At 34.9% G+C, this 24,547-nt stretch overlaps 1 long non-coding RNA gene across 1 annotated transcript in view; it reads left to right on the forward strand.

Annotated features, from left to right (window-relative positions):
• Positions 1 to 5,790: 5,790 nt before the first annotated feature.
• LOC110258591 overlaps positions 5,791 to 24,547 on the forward strand; it is a 62,692-nt gene continuing 43,935 nt past the window's right edge. Inside the window, exons 1-2 of the long non-coding RNA XR_002341186.1 lie at positions 5,791 to 6,042; positions 8,169 to 8,220. This is a non-coding gene — a long non-coding RNA (uncharacterized LOC110258591). The remainder of the gene's footprint in view (positions 6,043 to 8,168; positions 8,221 to 24,547) is intronic.

Genomic DNA, 24,547 nt, shown 5'->3' on the forward strand with positions numbered 1-24,547 from the left:
CACCGTGTCATGGATTATGGCCATTCTGATAAGTGTATGGGGATGTCTCATTGTTATTCTAATGTGCATTTCCTTAGCTATATATGATGTAGAGCAACTTTTCATATGCTTATTTTCCATCTGTATATCTTCTTTGGTGAGGTGTCAAAATCTTTGACTCATTTTTTCTGCAGTCTGTTTCTTATTGTTGAGTTTTATAAGTCTTTGGTGTGTCTTGGCTAGTAGTCTTTAGTCAGATACATCTTTTAGCAAAGATTTTCCCCCAGGCTGGTGTGTCTTATTTGTTTTTGTTTGTTTGTTTGTCTTTTTTTGGTCTTTTTCCAGGGCCACACCCACAGAATATGGAGATTCCCAGGCTAGGGGTCTAACTGGAGCTGAAGCCGCTGGCCTATGCCATAGCCACAGCAATGCCAGATCCGAGCCACGTCTGTGACCTACACCACAGCTCATGGCAACGCCGGATCGTCAACCCACTGAGCAAGGCCATGGATTGAACCTGCAACCTCACGGTTCCTTGTCAGATTCCTTAACCACTGAGCCACAATGGGAACTCCTTATTTGTTTTTTACATTGTCTTTCACTGAGCAAAAAATTTTACTTTTAATGAAGGCTGGCTTATCAGTCATTTGTTTTGTGGGTTGTGCCTAGTGTTACATCAAAATGGACATCACCTTACCCAAGACCATCTAGGTTTTCCTTTATCTGGGTTTTAGAGTTTTGCATTGTACACTTAAGTCTGGTCCATTATGAGTTAATTTTGATGAAATGTGTAAGTTCTGCTTCTAAATTATTTGTTTTACATGTGGATGTCCAGTTGTTGCAGCAGTATTTGTTAAATAAACTTTCTTTTATCTACTTTTTTGTCTTTGCTTTTTTTTTTTTGGTGAAAGAACAATATTCTATATTTATGTGTCTATTTCTGAACTTCCTATTTTGTGCTATTGAGCTATTAGTCCATTCTTTTGCCAATAACTACATTGTATTGATTTAACAACTGTAGTGTTATATTAAATCTTGAAGTTGGGTAGTGTCATTTTTCCAACTTTGTTCTTCTTTAATATTGTGTCAGCTAATATTGGTCCTTTGACTCTCCATATACACTTTTCAGTGAGGTTGCTGAGTCCCATTAACTTGCTAGGGTTTTGTTTGGATTGCATTGAATCTATAGACCAAGTCTGGAAGAAGCGAAATCTTGACAATATTGAGCCTTCCTACCTATGAACATGGAATATATCTTCAATTATTGTTTTTTGATTTTGCTGATCAGAGTTTTGTAATTTTCCTCATATAGGACTTAGTATGCTTTGTTATTTATTTATAAGTATTTTATTTGGGGGGCTGCTAATGTAAATGGCATTGTGTTTTAATGTTAACTTCCATTTGTTCATTGCTGCTATACAGAAATTAATGCCTTTTTGTATTAATCTTGTATCCTGTACCTTTGCTATCATTACTTATTAGTTTCCTAAGGTTTTTTTTTTTTTTTTTGGACAATTCTTTCTGATATTCGAAATTGATGATCGTGTTATCTGTGAACAAAGACACTTTTATTTCCTCCTTTCAAATCAGAATACCATTTATTTTCTCTTCTTGTCTTATTGTATTAGCTAGGACTTCCAACATGATGTTAAAAAGGAGTAGTTAGAGGGGAAATCCTTATTTTATACCTGATCTTAGTGGAAAGCATCAAGTTTCTGAGTTTTAAGCATGATATTAGTCAAAGATATTTTTGGTAGATATTCTTTATCAAGCTGGGAAATTATCCCTGTATTCCTAGTTTAAGGGTTTGTTTGTTTTTTTAAATCATTAATAGGTGTTGGATGTTTTCAAATGCTTTTTCTGTATCTCTCAACATGAACATTTGATTTTTCTTTCTTAGCTTTTGAAGCAAATGATTATGTTAATTGATTTTCAGACTTGCATACCCAAGGTAAACCCCACTTGGTCATGGCGTGCTATTTTTTTTGTACATTGTTAGATTCTGTTTGCTGATAGTTGTGTTGAGAATGTTTACATCTTGGTTGATAAGAGATATTGGTCTGTAGTTTTCTTATTTGTAATGAATTTGTCTAGTTTTAATGTTAGTGTAATGCTGGCCTCATAGAATGTGTTACACAGTATTCCTTCTGTTTCTATCCTCTAAAGAAACAGTGGCTATGATTTCGTCCTCAGATGTTTGTTAGAATTCACCAGTGAATCCAATAGATTCTCATGCTTTCTGTTTTGGAAGGTTGTTAATTCCTGATTTATTTGTTTTTAATAGATATAGGCCTATTCAGTTCATCTCTTTATTCTTAGGTGAGTTTCAACAGGCTGCCTTTTAGGGAATTAGTCAATTTCATCTAGGTTATCAACCTTGGGGGTATCATTACTCCATAATATTATTTTATTATCCTTTTCATTTCCATAGTATCTGTAGTAAAAGTCCCTTCTTTCAATTCTCTTATTAATAACTTATATCTGCTCTTTTTTTTTTCCTCTTTGTTATCCTGGCTAAAGTCTTATTAATTTTATTGATTTTTTTTTTTGTTTTTTGCCTTTTCTAGGGCCGCTCCTGCGGCATATGGTGGTTCCCAGGCTAGGGGTCGAATTGGAGCTGTAGCCACCGGCCTATGCCAGAGCCACAGCAACGCAGGATCCAAGGTGCATCTGCGACCTACACCACAGCTCACGGCAACGCTGGCTCGTCAACCCACTGAGCAAGGCCAGGGATCAAACCCTCAACCTCATGGTTCCTAGTCAGATTCATTAACCACTGCGCCATGATGAGAACTCCAATTTTACTGATTTTTTTCAAAGTACCAGCTTTTGGTTTTAATAGTTTACGGATATTCTGTTTTCAACTTCTGCTTATTTTGATTTTAATTTGCTCTCTTTTTTCTAGTTTCCTATGGTGGGAACTTCTTATACTATTGGATTTTATTTTAGTATTTTATTTTATTTCTATTTTGGCTGCACCCCTGGCATATGGAAGTTGCCAAGCCAGGGACTGAGTCTGAGCCATAGCTGCGACCTCTGCCCCAGCTGTGGCCATGCCAGATCCTCAACCCAGTGTGCCACAGTGGAAACTACTATGATTGGATGTTACATCTCTCCTTTCTAGCATCTGCCCTTAATGCTATAAATGTCCCTCTAAGCATTTCTTTTGCTGCATCCCACAAATTTTGAAAAGCTGTCTTTTTGTTTTTATTTAGTTGATATCTCTTAAATTTCTACTGAGATTTTATTTCATCCATGTGTTATTTAGAAGTGTGTTGCTTAATCTCCATGTATTTGGGACTATTCCAGTTATCTTCCTGCTATTTATTTCTGGTTTAATTCCACTGCAGTCTGAAGGCAGATTTTGCATTGTATCTATCCTTTTAAATTTGTTAAAGTGTGTTGTGCGGCTCGCAATGTGGTCTATCTTTGTAAATATTTTATGTGTGCTTAAAAAGAATGTGTATTCTGCTGTAGTTGGATGAAGTAGTCTATAGATGTCAATTGTATCCAGTTAATTGATAGTGTCAGTGATTTCAACTGTGTCCTTACTGATTTTCTGCCAGCTGGATGTGTCCATTACTGGCAGAAGGGTGTTAAAGTCTCCAACTATGACAGTGGGTTTGTCTAGTTCTCCTTGAGTTCTGTCAGTTTTTGAATCACATTGTTTGATGCTCTGCTATTAGGCACATAGCTATTCCTGCCTCTTTTCTTTAGTTTTAGCATACTATATTTTTTCCCCATCCGTCTACTTTTAATCCATATATGTGTTTATATTGAAAGTGAGTTTCTTATAGACGACATAGTTCAGTCATGGTTTTTGATTCACTCTGATGATCTCTTTTAGTTGATACATTTAGATCATTGATATTCAAAGTGATTATCAATAGAGTTAGGTTAATATCTAGCATATTTGTCACTGTTTTCTCTTTGTTGCTGTTGTTTATTGTTCTTTTATTTTGTCCTTCACTCCTTTAGGATGTCTTGTAATTTTATATGATTCCATTTTCTCTCCCTGTTCATTTTTTTGAGCATATGATTTTACTTTCTTTTTTATTTCGTTGTATAGTTGTATAGATAGATAGATAGATAGATAGATAGTTTCCTATGGTGGGAACTTCTTACTCTATTGGATTTTATTTTCTATTTTATTTTATTTCTATTTTGGCTTTTTTGGTGGTTATCTTAGATTTTCAATATACATTTACAACTAATCTTAGTCCTCTTTCAAATAATACTATACCACTTCATGGGTAATGTCCATACCTTTAAAAAAAAAAATAACCTAACTTCCTCTCATTCCTTATACCATTGCTGTTATCATTTCACTTAGAAATAGCATAAATAAATCTATATGATAGATACATAAACATACATAATTGAATACATTATTGCTGTTTTTATTTTGAACACACTGTTGCCGATTAGATCAATTAAGAATAGGAAACTTCCCTGGCGGTCTGGTGGTTAGGATTTGGTGCTCTCCATTAAGAATGAGAAAAATAAAAGTTTTTATTTTCTTTCCATATTCCTCTTTCAAGCTCTTTCTTTATGTAGATCCAGTCTTATTATATTATTTTCCCTCTCTCTATAGAACTCCTTTTAACTTTTCTGTCAAGGCAAGTCCACTAGCAACACATTCCCTCAATTTCTGTTTGTCCAAGAAAATCTTTATTCCTCCTTCGTATTTGGAGGATAATCTCACAGGGTACAAAATTATAATTGTGGTTGTTTAAATATGTCTGTCCTTCTCTTCTTGTTTTCATATTTTCTGCAAATGAGAACTTATCTTTGTTCTTCTTTAGGTAAACTGTATTTTTACTCTGGCTTCTTTTGGAATTTATTTTAGTTTTGTATAATTTGAAAGAAATGTAGCAGGGTGTAATTTTTTGGCATTTACCCTTCTTGATGTCTTTGAGTTTCCTAGACCCTTGGCTTGATATCAGATATTAATTTGGGAGAAATTATCAGTTACTGTTTCACATATTTTTCCTTTTTTTTCTCTTCTTTTTCCTTTTGGTATTCACATGTATTTCTACCATTCATAGTTGTTCCATGGTGTTTGGAATTTCTCTTCAGTTTTTTCACAAATAGTCTCTTTTCAGTTTTTGAGGATCCTATTTCTACATCGTCTAGCTTGGAGAGTCTTTCCTCACCTGTGTCTATCTACTAATCAGCCCCTCACAGCCAGTCTCTGTTTCTGCTCCCATGGTTTTATTCTTATCTCTAGCATTTATTTGGGGTTCTTTCTTAGGATTTCCACTTCCCTGCTTATATCACCCATCTGTTCTTGCATGCTGTGTTCTTTATCTGTTAGGGCCCTTAGCATACTAATCACTGTTCTTTGCAATTCCCCATCTAATAACATCAATATCCCTGCCACATCTTGTCCTGATGCTCACTCTGTCTCTGTAAGGTGAGGTTTTGCCTTCTGGTGCGCATTGCCATTTTTCCATAATAGCCAGACATAATGCGCTGACCCCGTAGGGATCTGCTGTTTCATAGGCTTTTAGTAGAGTGGTGGCGAGGTGTGAGAGGAGAGGCAGTCTTTTGTAGGCATGTGAGTTCGTCTCAGTTTCTAAGTGACTCTGTGCCTACAGACTGTAAGCATCACAGGTGCTCCTCGGCCTTTCCTCCCACATGGGCTGGGTGAGGATAGCTAAGGGGGCCGGAGTTGCTTATTCCTCTTCCCTCGTGCAAGGCTAGAACCAGCTGTGCTAGATTACTTCTCTCCCCCGTCAGTTAGCCGCTGATGACACCCAACAGGTGAGGCTCTGGTTAACTAGCTTCCCCTGTGGGGAGGCTTTATGAGGAACAGTGTTCTGGTGAATCGCAACATGGCTTCTTTTCCTCAGCTTCCTGGCAGAAGCTGGAAGGGATTTTTCTCTGATAGTTACCGTGGGACCTTGGTTAAGCTCTTGGAGGTAAATTTCACAATATCCTGGAGTTTTTAACCCTCAAACTTGTCTTCACTGTGTCTCCAGCCACACATCAATTACATCACAGATTTTCCTACCTTGGCACCGGTTCCTGCGATGGTTCTGCTCCTGCGTTTCTGCTCTGGTAAGATATGTCTGCCTATATGCATTTGCCTCTCTGTCTCTCCTATCTTGAAAGAAAGAGTTTTTCCTGTCTTCTACTCTCCCTTCTAGCGCCAAGAAGAGTTCTTGATTTTTCAGTCTGTTCCCTTTCTTATCTCTTGTTAGGGTAGAGGGACTATCTCCAAGCTCTTCATGTGCAGAAATGCAAACTGGAACCAAACTCCATTTGTTTTGTTGTTGTTCTTGTTGTTGCTTTTCCCCTATTTTTCTTTGTACAGCCATACCTGTGGCATTTGGAAGTTCCCAGTCCAGAGGTTGAATCTGAGCTGCAGCAGAGCCTTTGCCACAGTCTTGGCACATAGCAACACTGGATCCTAACCCACTCAGCAAGGCTCGGGATTGAACCTACATCCTTAGAGAGAGAAGTTTGGGTCCCTGACCTGCTGAACCACAACAGGGACTCCCATTTTTTGTTCTTAAAAAGGAAAACAAACAAACTGTGCAACGACTGAAAAAACTATTTCATTAAGGCTTTAGAGAAAAAGCCTTAATGAACTATTTCAATGGGGCTTATTTCAAATAGGCTTTGGAAAAAAATGTATTTTGCTTAATTTATCATAGAAAAGTGTGTTTATAAAAATGCTTTTATTCCCTAGATTGAAACCTGAAGAGACATGTATGCATTCACATGAAATTAGATATGGTGCTTCAAATAAGCTTTCAGGAATAATGATGAATGAAAATTTATTTTCAATAGAAAAAAATACGAATTTTGTCTGCAAATTTCCAAGCCAAACAGCCAAAATGGAAGGGGAAAAATGGGGTTGGGGATAATATTTCCTGAGAGCTATGATCCCGCTATATTATAAACCAGACCTTCTTTATGAACTAGTTAATTTAATACTTAAAATCACCTTGAGAGCTAAAAGTTGTTGTTTAAATTATAGGCTATTTAATCAAGGCATGGTAAATTCACAGTTTCCCAAATGTCATGTGACATAGGATTTCAACCCAGATGGTTTGGCTTGAGGAGGGGAACTTTATAATACAGAAACATATTTATGAGAAATGCTCCTAATAATTACTTTGCAAAATAAGTATTTGTAGAGTATTGCTTCAGAAGATGACAAACTTGAATAGAGGCAAGAAGCTGGCAGTGTTCTATTACTATGTGTAAAATTAAATATATCTTTATTAATGCCCAGGCATTTCTTAATACATAGCCACTTTTTTTGGCCTCAGCAAGGATTTAGTTTTCTGTTCCTGTTTTTACTCTCTCCTCTCAATGTGATGTATGTTTGTTCTCTTAGTTCTATATCCTTGAGCAAATAATATGAGTAGACCAAAATTTCCTTCTATGTTAATATTTAATCCAGTAGACCATTGCTTGGGTTTTTATAACAGTACATCATAGGCCATATATATCTCTCCGTTGAGTGTTTTTGACTGATGTTTACATGAAAACATTTATATGTTATCTCAAGATATAAATAAAGTATAGATTTAGGAAATTGTATTAAAAATTCAGTTGGAAGTAACTAGTCATTGTATGTACCTATTGGAAAAACTCACCGTGTAACCACAAAGATTTGTCTGCCTTGGATGTTGTTGGCTTTGAGAGGCATCCGTGTCCTATTCACTGTAATGATGGTTGCAACTGCTTGTTCAGAATGTATTTCTACACTTCCTTGCATACCTAATCCATACTTGCATTAATGTATATACAAGGGATATTCAATGACTCAAATATGCTGAATACAATTGTGGCGAAGAAAGCAAAGGGAAAGAGAAATCTGATGTAAACATACAAGCCAATTGCTAATAGTATATTGTTACTGTGGTGGTCAGAGAATGTTGGTTCAAGAGTTTTGCATTAAAACTTCTAACACAATAGATTGTAAGCGTATGTGTGTCTATATATGTGTTTGGCTATTTTAGTGACTTTTGGGGGAAAATAGATTGGAGATTTAGCATCGTGTATGAATTAACTACTAGGAAATAACATTCCAATTAGCATATATATATTTTTTTTTCCAGGAGCAATTAATTGGTATGCAGGAAGAAATGCCTGCTATGTTATTTCAAGAGTCCCAGTGGGCAACAATATTTCTTTCAGATTTTTACATAGTTCTCTCATTTTTTTTTCAGGCTAATCCATGAAAAAATGCTGTTGATCACAACATCCTTTGAGATGAAATTGGTGAGTTGATAATTTGGCAATTCTGTTATTTTAAAAATAATGTTTTTTGGAGTTCCTGTCATGGCTCAGTGGAAATGAATCTGACTAGCATCGATAAGGATGCAGGTTTGATCCCTGACCTTACTCAGTGGGCTAAAGATCCAGTGTTGCCATGAACTGTGGTGTAGGTTGCAGAAGAGGCTCGGTTCATGCGTTGCTGTGGCTGTGGCATAGGCCAGCAGCTACAGCTCTGATTCCACCCCTAGCCTGGGAACCTCCATATGCCACATGTGGGGCCCTAAAAAAAATAATGTTTTGATAATTTTGGACTAATAACATCAAAATTAAATGGACATCTTTAGTAAAATGATTTCTAAATCTCTTCACACTTACCTATATATGGATATTAAACAAGTGCTTTACTTCATGATGATCAAAATGCCATCTTCCAAAAAACCAGTACATAAAGATTTTAAATTAGTATTTTGTAGGAAAATCACCTTCAGAATCTTAGAGGTTTTTATTGTTGTTTGTGTATATTTGTGTGTGGTGATTAGTATGGCGTGGACGTTACACTATGGTAAATTTTCTGGAAAATGACTGTAGTGAAATTATTTTGTTTTTGTCCTAAGAAATTTTAGGTTTTCTTGTAAAGTGAAAATATTTATAGCATATATAGTCTTGAAATGATTATATTTTAAGTCAGTTCATGGGACTGAAATAGGCTGATAAACTCAAATGTTTAAAATCTTCTTGCAAAAATTGTGTATGGTGACATTGGGAGACATATTTTTTATGATAGTCAGAAAATTTCCTATTACTAGTAGAAAAAATTTGCAAAGATGTGTCAAAGGAAAAAGTTTACGTGTTGTTGCAACACATGGATACACACATAGTGTTTGTGGTTCTAAATGTGTTATATTCCTGGTTTGAAGGATTTTGTTGTCTTATGTTTTACTTTAATGAGTGCTCGTCACACTTGAGACTCAGTTCTGATGCCGCGTTTGTGTAATAGATGTTGACTGTTTAGGAGTGTTACTAGCTTTTTTTCTCATAACTCTTATGATTGAGATACTTGAAAATACAAAGTTGCATAGTCATCTATTTTTCTCTTATTAGTATCTTAATTTACAGAGCTTCACTATAAATGTATTATCATTTTGAGATAAACAGCATCTACCATTATTTTAATTTGATCATTTTCAAAGATTTTTATATTATCCATTACGAATCTTAATTTCTGATGAAATCTTTTTATTTTGCATATTGTACGGGTTTCATTTTGTCCAAATTTTGTCAAGGTGACAAAAATGAAAAAAAAATGAAAAGAATTTTTAAATTAAAAATTTTAAGTGCCAAAGTCCAAAACTGTAATTAGAAGGAAAAATAATTTAGACTCACCAGGTGCCAGATGGAACGAGGCAAAATCACATTAAAATTTTATATGGAGAAAAACTAATGCACTTGGATGTTTTACATAATTGTAGGTGAGTTTGACTTTTGTCAACAAAATAGTTAAAATAAGTTATTATGTGGAATAATGAAATTATGTGAAATACTAAATGGTTAATGTTTTAACATTACACTTAAGTATCTTTGACCACTATATTCTCTCACCATGAAATTAATGTTATGCTCTCTCAATTATTGATTTTTTGTAATATGTCATTTTTGTAAAAGACATCAACTTTCTATTTTAACAGTACTAAAAATACTGATCTCATGTAGGCTCCCATCCAATTGGTTTTGTGTAAGATGGTCTATGGTAGGCTTTGGAATAGTTCTTACCCATTCTCTAACTACTGCTGCAATTTCAAGCATTCACGTAAGCCCTTGCTAACCATATATTATATTATAGAATATTGTCATACAGTAAAAAAAAAAAAAGTCAGCCAGAGTTATCTTGGATCTAGATTGGGTAAAATAAAAGATAAAGGCTGAAATTTTGATCAATATTTGAATAGTAAGAAAACCTATCTAACAGGGTAAATAGGCAATTATTTTCCCTGCAGCAAACCTATGATCATTAAATGACCAAATGCAAGATTTCAGCTTGCAGCTTGAGCTCTGTGAAGCCCTTCTCAAAATCTGCTATTAGACACATTGGGAGTGGACCATGCTTGTAGGACAGAGAATTGACCCAATCAAGTCTTTCCCTTGGTATTGATTAACTTAAAATTGGTGAGTTTAAGTGGTTTTAACTCTAGCAGTCCCCTCATAGAGCTTGCCTGAGACTTCTTTAACCCTTTTCATTCTTTGACGTGAAAGTTTCTAGCTGTGATAGAGTAGTAAATGTCTTAAACACTTGTTGGTACAGCCCTGAGTTAGCATATGTCTCGCCCTCGGTCAGTAGTACACACAACTGAACTTGCATGTCTGGACTTTTGATTAGAGTCCTGCATAGGTCAAATTGCTTGACAACATGAAATTCTACTTTATGAGAATGTCTGAAAATACTGGAAGATGATTGCAGTCTTGTATAACCTTAATTCCTATAACTTATCACATGACTATGGGTTGATTTTGGGATGAGTTGGCTATTAAGATAGAAATACCTGCTTATGTGCCAGGTTGTTTCCAGAGGCATAGTTTTTAAATGTTGTTCAATTTCATTAATATTTATTGTATTCTAGAGATTGTTTGAGAGTATAAACATACTTGGAGGTAGTCCACAAAATAGAAAAAAAAAAAAAAGGCATTCTCTTTCTCTCTCTCTCTGTCTCTCTCTCTCTCTCTTTTTTAATCTGTAGTTGTTGCCAAGAGCCATAGCATTAATGACAAAAAAGAGTATTTTCTCTAACTCACATTAACTTAAAGGAGTAACATCTACAGAGAGTTCTAGACACCAGTGACACCAGTCATCCAAAGACTTCTGTAACCTCTGTGATGGTGATGCCTTATAAACATGGGCTCCAGAAAATAAATGGGCCCATGGCATCTGTTTACAGTAACAAAATTACTAGAGATAAAATAAGTGTGTATTTACGAACATGACTATGTTTGTACAATTTTATATGCTGGGTCAGTGAGAAAACTTGAAAACACTTGCTATAAAATACATTGTTCAGGCAATGTTACTTGCCTTTTACATCATACATACCAGATGCACAAATTACATACACACAAATAAAAACCTAACAATGTAATAATAAAAGTGTAAACTACAAGCCCCAATAATAAGGCAATAAAAAACCCACAAAATATTTTACATGCCAAATAATTAAATCAAAAATGAAACCTAAGTGGAAGAGCTAAAACTCTGCTCAGTCAGAGATGAAGAGGACAAGTATGTTAAACATTAAATAAAGTAATCTTTAGAAAGTTAACTAAGAAATAAAGTTAAACTGAGAAGAGAAGAAAACTAAAGTCAAAGACAGAAATCAATATATTGAAACCAAAAGGAAACAAATAAAATCTGTAAATTTAAGCAGTTCAGGAAATGATAGGTTTTAAAAAATAAAATGGTTTCTGATTAATCAAAGATGAAAAGAAAAAGAAAAAAGTAGCTAAAATATGTGTGTATGTCTGTGCATGTGTTTGGGTGTATATGAGTGACTTAGATGTGAATGGTAAGTCAATGAATTTGAAAATTTTGTAACAATTATACTCAGGCAGAGTATAAAAATCCATAAAATTAATCCAAGGAATTACAAATAACACAATGACTCAATACTCAGAATAAATAGTCATCAACTTAAAAATTAAAACACACCAAATAATTGCTTATAAAAGTTAATCAAATTCAAATTAAGTTTATGTGATGCACCCTTATTTCTATGGTGAAAAACAATTCTCATTTGATAAAACAGTTACAGGGCGTGGAAAACCATAGTTTCCCTAAGTTTAAGCAATCTTGATTCCATGTTCAATCACTCCAAAATCATTAAGGTAGGTCATATTTATGAATGGAGATAGATATTTTCTTACAAAATATTAGTAAGTATGTTTCCATTGGCCATAAAAGAATTATGATCCACCTCTGATTTTTCTTTAGAATATGAGTAAAATTTATGTAAATAGTATACATTATTCCAGTAAATCAAAGCTATATATTCATATGAAAATTATACTCACACAAAATTTCTCTTAATTAAATTCAGCAAGCAATCTCTTAAAAACTTTTAATTCTATTAATTAAAATATTATATATGTACAGATAGCCAATAGGGATATGAAGAAGTTGCTTTTGACATCTCTAATTATTAGAGAAATGCACATTAAAACTAATGTGTATCTCCTACATAACTTTTTAACATGGAAATATAGCTGATTTACAAGGTTGTGTTAGTTTCTGGTGTACAGCAAAGTGATTCAGTTTTTTATATACGTAAAAGTTTTCTACATATACAATTTTTTATGTATGTAGTGTATATATATATATATATTTCATTTAATATTCTTTTCCATTATGGTTGATTAAAGGATATTGACTATAGTTCACTGAATCATGCAGTAATTTGTCACTGGTCAGAATGTCCATCATTAAAAATCTACAAATAACAAATGCTTAAAAGGGTGTGGAGAAAAGGGAACCCTCATACACTGCTGGTGGGAATGTAAATTGGTGTAGCCACTATGGAGAAGACAGTGAATCTTCTTTAAAAATCTAAAAATAGACATGGCATATGATCCTGAAATCCCTCTCCTGGGTATATATCTGGAGAAAATGCTAATTCAAAAAGATATGTGCACCTCAGTATTCATGGCAGTATTATTTACAATGGTCAAGACATAGAAGCAACCTAAATATCCATCAACAGATGAGTAGATAAGGAAGATGTGGTATATATGCACAACAGAATACTACTCAGCCATAAAAAATAATGAAATAATACCATTTGTAGCAGTGTGCTTGCACCTAGAGATGACCATGCGAAGTGAACTAAGTCAGAGAAATGAATATCATGATATCCCTTATGTGTGGAATCTAAAATATGATGCAAATGAACTTATTTACAAAACTGAAACTCACAGGCATAGAAAATAAACTCATGGTTACCAAAGGGGAAAGAGGGTGGGGGAGGGATAAATTATAGTGTGAGATTAACAGATACAAATTACTATATATAAAGTGAATAAATAAGATCCTACTGTATGACACTCTAGTCAAAATCCTATAATCAGCCATAATGGAAAATAATATGAAAAGAAATGTATATATACACACACATATATATAAACTATATATAAAAAATGAATATGTATATAAAACTTATATATATATATAAAAAACTGAATCACTTTGCTGTACACCAGAAACTAACATAACCTTATAAATCAAATATACTTCCATTTTAAAAAGTTACATATGAGATACACATTATCCATGTTAGATAGGTATTATCCACATTAGGAATAAGGACAGAGTGTTGTGTATTCATCTGCTGAGGCTTCCATAACAAGATATCACAGACTGTGTGACATACACAAGAGAAATCTATTTCTCATAACTTGGGAGGCTAGAAGTCTGAGATAACGGTGCTGCCAAGGCTGATTTCTGGCATGACCTTCCTCTTAGCTTACAGACCCTTTCACTGTGTCAACACATGGCCTTTTCTCCCAGTGCGTGTGCTCCTGGTGTCTCTTCCTCTTCTGAGATGAATATCAATACTGTTAGATTAGGAGCCCACCTTTACGACCTCATTTCACTTCAATTACATCCTTAAAGGTCATATTTCCAATATATTCACAATGGGAGACAGGGCTTCAACATATGAATTTGTATCAGGAGCACACTGTCCATAAAAATACTCAACCATAGCACTTCTACTGGATATGGGTTGATAATATTGGAGGTAGTAAAAAATGTAATAGGAAAAAAATGTTGATTTTTTTATCACTCAGAAACAGATGTTTATTTTCAGATAATTGGGTTATAGGTAAAATATAAAGAATTGTTGACTGAAAGAAATTTCACAATTTAAAAATCAGCAGTTGCTGTTCTTGAATATCTATTTGTTGTTAGGAACATAAATACTCATAATTTTTATATCTTGATGAGTTGACAAATGTATCAACATGTGATGTCCTTCTTTGTCTGTTGTAAGAGTTTGACTGAAATTCTGTCTCTGATGATATTGGCGTAGACAGCATCCTGCTCTCTTTGAGTTACTTTTTAGTTACTATTTTTGTGGAATATCATTTTCCACCCCTTCGCTTTCAAACTATGTTGTCTTTAGATAAAATGTGGGTCCCCCATAGAAACAAATAGTTAAATCACATACCTTTTAATCCATTTCAACAATTCTACTTTATATTGAAGATTTTAACCTTTCACATTTAAAATAATCACTAATAAGGAAATACTTCAGCCACTTTGCTATTTGTGTTTTATGTATCATGTTTTTGTTGGTTTAATTGATTTTTGTACTGTGCATTTTTGTTTCTCATTTCCTTTTACATATACTTTAAAATTATTTTATAGTGGCTACCTTAAATATTACAATTAACTTCTTAAATATATAACAAATTATTTAGATTACTACAACCTTAGCTTCAATAGTATACAAAATCTCAGCTCTTGTACAGCTCCATACCTCTTTCTTGATATTTTTGTTGTCATCACAAATTATATACTTAAGTATTATGTACACATTCACATAAGTACTATTTTTATGCATTTGTCCTTTAAATTATACAGCAGAAAGATTTTAAACAAGAAATATAATAATAATTGATTTTGCATTTACTTATGTAGTTATCTCTGCCAGTCTTTTTTATTTCTCTGTATGGCTTCAAGTTCCTGTACAATGTCCTTGTATTTCCACCTGAAAGACTTCCTTTTGCATTTCTTGTAGGGAAGGTCTACAAACAACAAGCTCCCTCAGCTTTTGTTTATCTGGAAATGTTTTAATTTCTTGTTGATTGTGAAATTTAGTTTCTCAGATATGGAATCAATAGGTTATTATTACTATTATTATTGAACAATTTAAGAATGCCATCCCATAGCTTCCTGGCCTCCACAGTTTTTATTGAAAATTTACACTTAATATTGGCTATAATCTGTTCATGGTAACTGGCTTCTCTTTGCTGTTTTCAGGGGGCTTTGTCTTTGTCTTTGGATGGTTCGACTGTATGTGCCTCAGTGTGGATACTGTTGTGTTCATTCTTCTTGGAGGTCACTGTACTTCCGGGTTTTTTAGTCATGTTTTCTATCAAATTTGGGGATTTTTTAGTCATTATTCTTCAATACTATCATTTATCACTTTCTCCCCGCTCCACTGGGTATCCTACTCCACATACCTTGTTACACTTGAGGCTGTCTTACAGGCTTCTTACGCTTTGTTTATTTGTCTTTATTAGTTTTTCTTTCTACTCCTCAGACTGGATAGCTGCTATTTGTCTCTTGTAAAGAGAGAGATTGTGTCTTGTCTTGACCCCATGCCTTTCAAACATTGACATGCTCTAGTCTGCTTTCTGGAGCACTGGTTCCTCTCATTTTATTTATTTATTTATTTATTTATTTATTTATTTTTTAATATTTTTTTTTTATTTTCCCACTGTACAGCAAGGGGGTCAGGTTATCCTTACATGTATACATTGGTTCCTCTCATTTGATCTCCTCTCTTAGCACAGCTAGTCATGATTGTTCTGCATCACAAAAAGCATTTAGGAATATCTGGTGGTTATGAAATGTGCAGGGCCAAATACAAAAATCAATATCATTACTAAATGCTGCTTGGAAGTCAGAATGAATTCTAGGTGTCATGGGTCATAATTCTCTCATCTTACCAGATAGACCCAGAACGTCTGAGTTCATTTACCAGATAGTCCAGAGGGTCTGAGACTTCTGTTGGCTGTGCAGCAGCATCTTCAGATGACAGCCTGGCCTTCTTAGGATCTTTTCCCAGAGTCTGTGCCTTCCAAGGGAGGGAATTTTGTATTTGTGCACTTTTATTCTCAAGAGGTCAGATTTGCTCTGCACTTTACTTCTGCCTCATTTAGACAATACATTCTGAGAGACCAGGTTAATATTTTCTTCCTTACAACTCCACTAAGAGGGCACACTCTATTATTGTGACTGAATTCTGACTCATCCACTTACTATGTCGCCCTGTAGATTTATTTACCTTCTTGATCTCAATAGTACCGCCTGTAAAAGCATTAATATTGTGGTTGCTGCTGCAAAAACAAATTCTAATCTCTGTATGTTGCAATTATTCTCCTGTTTTTTTCTAAAATATACGCTATGTGTATATGATCTTTTTGACATGGAGGAGAAGTAGCACTTGTATTTATGGTGACTCCTGTTCTTATAGGGAAAATATTTATTAGAAAACTTATTCAGCCTGTATTCCAAGTTCAGGTCTGGATGACATTTCTCAGTAGGGAAGTTGGAATTGTCTGTTTTATCCTCAGGTGACTCACGGGTACCTGCATCGCCTTTATTCACCAGGCTTGTTCTTCCAGGGTCCATATCCCCTCAACCAGGTCACGTGAGTCCCTGAGGATAGAGGGAATGTATCTCCTTTAATTTTCTTCTTCACTAAGGGCAAGCACTGTAGAAGGTGTTGAGGGCTAGATGGGAGAATCGTCTCCCTCATGCAGCTTTCCCTGAAATACTCATCATTAGTCACTCCTGAGATTACCAGATGTAGACAGGCCAGTTTTGCCATTTTTGCAATTTGCTTGGATGACTGAAGTATCTCCCCTGTGATCTGCGTAAATAAGTCTGCTTCTTAAGATTAATAATGTATTGACATCTATCTAAATTTCCATAAACCCATTTAGATGCTGTCACAAGTTCTACCCTAATTGACTGATTTGAGATCATATAGAACTCCTAACATAGCATTAAGCTCACTCAATTCTCTTGCTCCAGTGCCTGGTTTGTTGGCAATATCTCAGCATCATATAGTAACCACCACTCACAGTCCTTCCTCCAATTCCCACAAATACTTTTGGTTCCTTTTCTCTCTACAGAAATTCAATTCTTGCTTGACAGCCAGCCACACATTCAGTGAAATCCACCCAAATGTGCTAAGAATGATGAATTGTTAAAAGTATTTTCTTGAATCTACTCTGTATTTTCTCTTTCAGTCTTACTTCATTGTACTCCCTTCACAAAATAACAACTTTGGAGAAATCCAGTGTTCTGCCTTGCTGACACCTGTGTGCATGAAACTGAGTATGGCTGAAAATAAAATTTTAAAAATAAAGTGAGTTCTTTCTCCTGAAATATGTTTCCATGAACATCCCAGGTTCCTTGGCATTTCAGGGCAACCATGACTTATTTCTCTAATCCGTTGTCTCTGAAATGCTCCTAATTGACTATCTTACTCTTCTCTCATCTCAAACCTGTTAACATCACTTCCCAATCATGATTCTCAACTTACGACCTTGCTTCCCACTTACAGGAGAAGAGCCACACAATGAAAGCCACCTTAGCCACCTTAGCCACCTTACCAAAATACCCACTCACCTTCCTTGTGTTACTATCGCTGAACTGTCCCTGCTTTATGAGCGGCCATCCTCTTCACTTGTGAAGTCTTTTCCTCTGATGCCAAGTCAAGCATGTTTCTCACGTCCTTCTCAAGAATTTTTCCTCCTGCCCTTGAAGAGATGATCACATGTAAGTAAAGTATTTTCTCCATTACAAGAAAAATACTTTTAAAAACCTCAATTTACTTGTAAGCTTTTGATTCATTTATTTGCTTCCTTCTGCAGCAGTGCTACTAAGAAGTTGTCTAGTTTCTCGGTCACCCAACTTTCTTCTTCCATTCCTTCTTAAATCTTCTCTTGAGATTTTTCTCAGAAGGTGGTCCTTCCATGGCCACATGAACACCACAAAGCTGTGAATGGTGAACACTCAGTCTTAATCTCGCTTGAGCCTTTAGCTTCATTTAATGCAGTAGATGAGTGGCCCTTCCCAGAAACCTAGACCACTTGGCTTCCACGTCATCACTTTTGATTTGCACCCTTTACATCTGTGAACTTAAAGAAGAAAATTCAAAGGAGAATCAACATCCTCTGCTCTTAGTGAGCAGCACCAGATGGAGTGATGATAAAAGCTACACGTTTGGTCTGCTCTCATTTACCTTTATCTTTGCATGTTCCTCTTCTTCCCCCAGAGCTGTTAATTATAGAGTGCTCAATTTCTCTACTTCTCAATCTGCAATCACTCTGTTGGCAATCTCAGTCAGATTCTTGGGTTGACTGACTTTATGACTGGCTTCAGCCACATTTCTTGAGGCAATTTCAGACTTGGTGTTTCCACTTGGATGTCTAGTAGACATGTCAAACTTAACATGTCAAACTGAATCCCATTGGCTTATCCTCAAAATATCTAGAATCTGATTACCGCTATCTGCACAGCCGCCTGTGCCATCTGATTTACCATCATGTCTGGTGTAGATTACTTCAGTAACTCCTACTCTTCACCCTACTTCGACTTCTGTCTCCAAAGAGCCTGTTTTCCACACATCACCCTGAGTGACCCCGTTAATAATTTAGATCTCATCAGTCTCTTCTCAGATTTCCCCAATGGATCATTCTTTTTCTCAGAATAAAGGCCAAACTTTTTCTCATTGTTACCTAGCCCAAGCTCATACTGCTTATTGCATGATAGACCAGTCAATTAGGAGACAAGTCATTGAAGCAAGAAATAGAGACGTTATTGGGGAAGATGGTAGACTAGTGTCCTAAAGAACCATCTTGCCTGGATTTGGATGTTAGTTTCTTTTATAAAACAAAAAGGGGAAGGTAGGGATGTAAAGTAAAAACAAGTGATAAGTTGTTACAAATATTGCCCGGCTCCAGAGGGAATGTGTTAATTTCTTCTTTTCTGCAGCCATTCACAGCTGGCCCTGCTGAGGATGTTTCCTATGAACTAAACAAAGGTATTGTAGCTCAGCACTCACGCATGGGAAGCAGGGTGCCCAGATACGGACCATTATGTATACTTTAAGATACAGGCAGCATCCTTTTAGTCATCCACTTAGAGAAAAAGCAATAGAATACAAAATTTAAAGCAGCAGAAACAGACCCTCTTGCCTTAGATTTGTCGTTCCCTGTCACATGATGGCCTCAGGGTTCTGCACAATTTGGCTTCGTGTTAACTTTGTAACGCTCATTCTACTCCTGTTAATCTCGCCTCTTTAAGGTTTCTTAAACACTCACACTACCTTCTTACTGGCTGTAAAAAGACTGGAGTGGTTTTCCTCGGAAATGTCCAAATATGTCTACTTCTCTAACCTGTTTCTCTCCACTGGTCAAACATTACCTCAGTGTGGTCTGTGTTATACAAATATGTTAAATTTTACCTTTGCATTCTTGATCTCTATTTTTGTTTCTGAAGAATTTATCACAGTCTACTATATAATTTACTTGGAAGAATTTTGCATTTTATTTCCATTTCCTCTCACTGGAATGTTAGCTCCATGTGGAGAGATATTCCTAGCACCTGAAAGAGTAGCTGGTACATCCTAAGTATTCAATAATCTACTTTGAATTAAGTAGGTAACTGTATTATTACCTCTTTTTCCATCCAAAAAGAAGGACAATTTCTTAAAATATTAGGTTCAGTAATTACATCTACAATGCAATTTCAAGAGACAATTTATTTTACAAGGGATTGTTCTCTGTAATTAAGATGGACTGCACTGTGTACAGTGGGCTTTCTATCTGAACATCTGTTCCCAAGTTCTTAGGCTGCAGTTGGCCTGGGTCTGGTGGTCTGGAAATTAAGGGAAATGCACTGTTGATTCACTTCAGTGATAATGACTTTACATGATAACCAGCTTATGTCAAAGGATGGGAGAAGGTAACTCAGTTTGTAGTACATCATTTGGAAATTTTGTGCTTCCTCATAATTAGGTAAACTTGTCCCAAATCCATGATTTCACAATGTGGTTAAGGCGTTTATTCTTCCCAAACTTTCAAAAAATGTGATGCTTATCACATGTCTCTTTTGGAGTTTCTCTTGAGTCTGTATCTCCATAGACTGAGATATAAAACACTGTGTTTCCTTGGCCAGGAAGTATAATCCCACCATAGATATGAATTTGCTGAAAACCTCAGGTGTAGCTTTGATTGAAGGAAATTGGTCCACATGACCCACAGGTGACTCCTGCCACCTGTCTCTCATCCTGCATTTCCTCCTGCCCAGAGCCCTTGTCTGCTCTCACCCATCTTCCAAAAGTGTTTGCCCTTTACATGACATCCCTGTGAAGCCCAGGTTTGGGAGAAGTTTAGTCCATTCCCACAGTCCACATTCATGTTCCATGAGTAATCATCTCTGGAGTAAGCAAAAATGGAAATTAATAAACCTATTTGTACTTTTAAAAACATGTAATTAATCAATTAGGAGAAAATGTTGAATTATAATTGTCAACAGTTGAGCTTATTTTATTATCCAGTAAAAATGTCATTTTCTTGGGGAGTTCCCATTGTGGTGCAGCGCAAATGAATCTGACTAGGAACCATGAGGTTGTGGGTTTGACCCCTGGGCTCGCTCAGTGGGTTAAGGATCTGGCATTGCCATGAGCTGTGGTGTAGGCCAGTGGCTACAGCTCTGATTCGACCCCTAGCCTGGGAACCTCCATATGCCATGGATGTGGCCCTAAAAAAAAGGTAAAAAAAAAAGTCACTTTCTTGGAAGAACTCCCTTTTGACCTCCCAGAAATCTGTTTCCCCCTTTTTTTCTTAATAACTGCCTTTATGATGGTGTATCCACCATTACCTGACTGTGTTTCCACATTGAAATTCTTTTCCAGAGGAAAAGTGCCTCAGCTTGAGCCACAATATGTATACTAGGAGCTCAATCAATGTTTTAAAATTTATTTAATAAATGAATTGAGTCAATATTTATTAAAGAAGTGTTACATGCCTGTAGTATAGATTATATGCTCTAAGCCATTAAACATATTCAAGGGTCGGCAAGCTTTGCTTTCCTTACTCATATGAAAAGGCATAATTGTTAAGCCATTAACAGTGTAAAGCTTGAATAAAATTTGGGTTTCCAGTAATTTATGAAATCCCATTTGGGTTGCCATAGATAGCAAATTCTTGATGCAAAAGCCTGATTCTAGCAAAGGATATACTTGCTTTCAGAGAGTAAACTATCCATAGAGTCAGATCACCAAAAATCCCTGAATATTTTCTTTTATATTAATACGTAATAAGAAAATTATTTCAGTAACAGGCATTTTAAAATTGTCATTAATTCATGAGTTGCATGTAAACTAAACAAGAAATAAGTCAATTTTGATAACTTAATAAACAATAATGCAATTTAGGACTAAAATAGAAATTGATCATGTGTACTTCTTATCTACACTGCCATCAAACTTAATAACTTCTGACATTTTATTAACCTGGGAGTCTCACTTGTTTATTTTATTATTCTCTAGAATGACTACTTGCTGATGCTCAATAATTTGTCCTTTATATTTATGTAGTTAAACAAACTGTCTCACATCTTTATTTCATAAGCAAAGCATTTTTTTTATAAAAAATATAAGAGAGTTTAAAAATCTACTAAAGCAATCTATGGAAGAGAAATATCTCTTTGTAAAGAGAATAATCCCTAGGGAAAGAGGGTCCAAATTATTTCATTTTAAAACTTAGACGATATCATTTAAAAATCTAATTAAAAATAAAAAAGGAAGCTATAGATGCCATTTTCATAGTAATAAACTTGGGTAGACAAATACTTAGAAAGTAACATCTTTTCAAAATGTTAATGAAAATAAATTTTTACTATACATATTTTAAAATGTTTAATTGATTCATTGAAGTCATGATGTTACAGAATAATTCTTTGTCTTAGACTACCAAGGAGATACAACCTACAATAATTTATTAATATCTTCATTATGTTAATTATAATTCCTGGAGTTATATAGATAAAACAAAATGCTACATCAGATTTTTCTATCATTCTACTGAGAAAGTCTTGGGTGGCATACATAATACATTTCAGGGTAATTTTCTTCTAACTGATTTTCCTATAACCACATTTGTAGATCAGTTAACGTGCTGACCTCAGCTTTGGGTAATCCCATGAAATTTGTGATTTCACGATACCCAGCTGAAACTTTGTTGAGCTTAACAATGTGCATTGAATATCTGACAAAAGAAAATGCTGCAGCAAATTGTAGACCTTTCAGCTCCCACCGAATACCTGCGTCCTTGTGATAAATGTTGGTACAATTTCCCCAAGTCTGCACAAATTGTGAGATTTTGTAAGTTGCCATTCTAGGCACCTGATCATTTCAGAATATTTACTTATATCCCTCAGTGTAATGCTGATCTTTCTTTTGTCATAGGAGTCTACTTACTTTTTAAAAATTATTTTGTGAAACTTTCTATTAGCTTGGCTTATAGTTGTACAAAACTAAATTGTTCTTAACTTCAGTGTAACTGTCACAGCTAGAATCTTATTTTAGCTCTCTTTATGCTTCTACCTGGAAAAGAGGTTGTGACTCATTCTTGATACCTCTCTTTTTTGCACCTCCAAATTTTACTCTGTAAAGTCTCCACATTGCAATCTCTTAAGAATACTTCTAAATAACATCTCTCATTTACAGTGCTGTGATTTCAATAGCCTTTTCCTGGAATCCGGATGTCAGTAGCTTCTTTCTGAAACTATTATCCCCACCACTGTCAGTAGACTTCTAGAAATGGACTCTGCATTGAGTGAATTCAAACTTCTCTATCCTACTCACCACAAGAACCCCACTGTGTTTCTGCTCAAAGTGTCTGCAATGTAATATTGAATACTGTAATGCAGTTTTAAAGTGTTTGTACACTTCCTGGGAAAATACGGTATCACCGTATGGAGGCTCTACCTCATGAGGTCTGTGGTGTTGACAAACACTTGAAGACAAGCTGTCCTACACCTTCGAATTTTCTTCTTTGTGAGTTGAAACGAAGAAAAAGAACATCAGGGAGGCATACTGATACGGGGAAGGCCAAGTCATCAGGCTTGCTAGACGGTAAACCAAAGCTAATTAACATGATTGCTTTTATAATTGACACTTACAGTAAGTATTTTCACAATGGAAATTTTATTTTCCTGGTGACTTTGTTTCTGCTCTTAGTCTCTCTGACTTGAATTGTTTCAAGCTAGTAGGAGTTCAAAGATAATCTATAGGAAAAGACTATGGCATATACCCTTTTTATTTTTTAAACAGAATTTTTTGGCAAAAACATGTCAGATTTATAAAAGGATTTTCACTATAAAAATATGTACTAGAGTTTAATATTTGAATTGTACCTGCAAAGCCAAAGTTGGGCTTTACTTCTCTAAGAAAATTTCTATCACAAGGAACATGTGCATGACTTAGGATTTATTGGGATAGAAGTTTGGCTTAACATTGACTGTTCCATTTATGTGGTTCCGTTATTACTTTGCTCTGAATTCGACTTTTGCTGTTCCATTCTTTGTGTCCATATGCTATTATTTATGTGAATTATTGAAAATACATTCTATAACATAATAGATATAAAGAAAGAGATTATATCCATGTCCATGGATGTGCATTATTTGGAGGATTTGAAATATTTCAGTGAATTTTTTGTTTTTTATTAACAATATGCTGTAGCTTTTTCATATATTTTATGTATCATTGCATCTATGATTGAAAACTGCATCTATGATATAAATATACAATAAAATATACATAAATATCATAAAATACATATTTTAATTATTTTCATTTATATTATATATGTGTATTTACATATATAAGCAAATTTTTATGACACTTAAAAAGAATGAATAAATTTTATATTCTTAACTAAGGCAAATGGGTGACTGGTAATGTCATCCTCTGAAATAAGAAACAAAAGTGGAGAAATGGATCTGTGATTTGGGAGAGAAAGTTTTAATAAAAAATTATTTAGGAATAAAAATTTACCTACAGTAAATATATAAAATTAAAAAAAAAAAAGCCTAGAAGAAAGCCCCAGGACTGGTGACAAATTATGAGATACGCAAACTAACACCAAGACCTGATTAAAGGGATTTAGAAAAGGTAGTGAGAAAGAAAATTAAATACCATTTGGGAAATCAAGGAAAGCATATTTCAAGAAAACAGTCCAAATTTTAAAATGCTGCATGTAAAATGACTAACGTAAGATCTGAAAAATCTTCATAGTGGGCTTCACAATTAGGAAAGTGTGAGCTGGACAAGAACAGGTGAGTTCCAGGGTGGAGCTGGATGCCATCTGGTGGCAGATAACAGGCAGAAGGTGAGCAATAAAGTGAGAAAGTAAATGTAGAAAATACAGCATTTGGCATAAACATGGAGCCAAAAAATTTCCTGTCGGCTGGTTTGTTTTTGTTAGGTTTTGTTAAGGTTAAGCAAAGAGGAAACACTTTGAGGTTCCAGATCAGAGTAGAAGA

The sequence above is a fragment of the Sus scrofa genome, unplaced genomic scaffold (genome assembly GCF_000003025.6).
Source record: "Sus scrofa isolate TJ Tabasco breed Duroc unplaced genomic scaffold, Sscrofa11.1 Contig2471, whole genome shotgun sequence".
Classification (NCBI taxonomy): Eukaryota; Metazoa; Chordata; class Mammalia; order Artiodactyla; family Suidae; genus Sus; species Sus scrofa.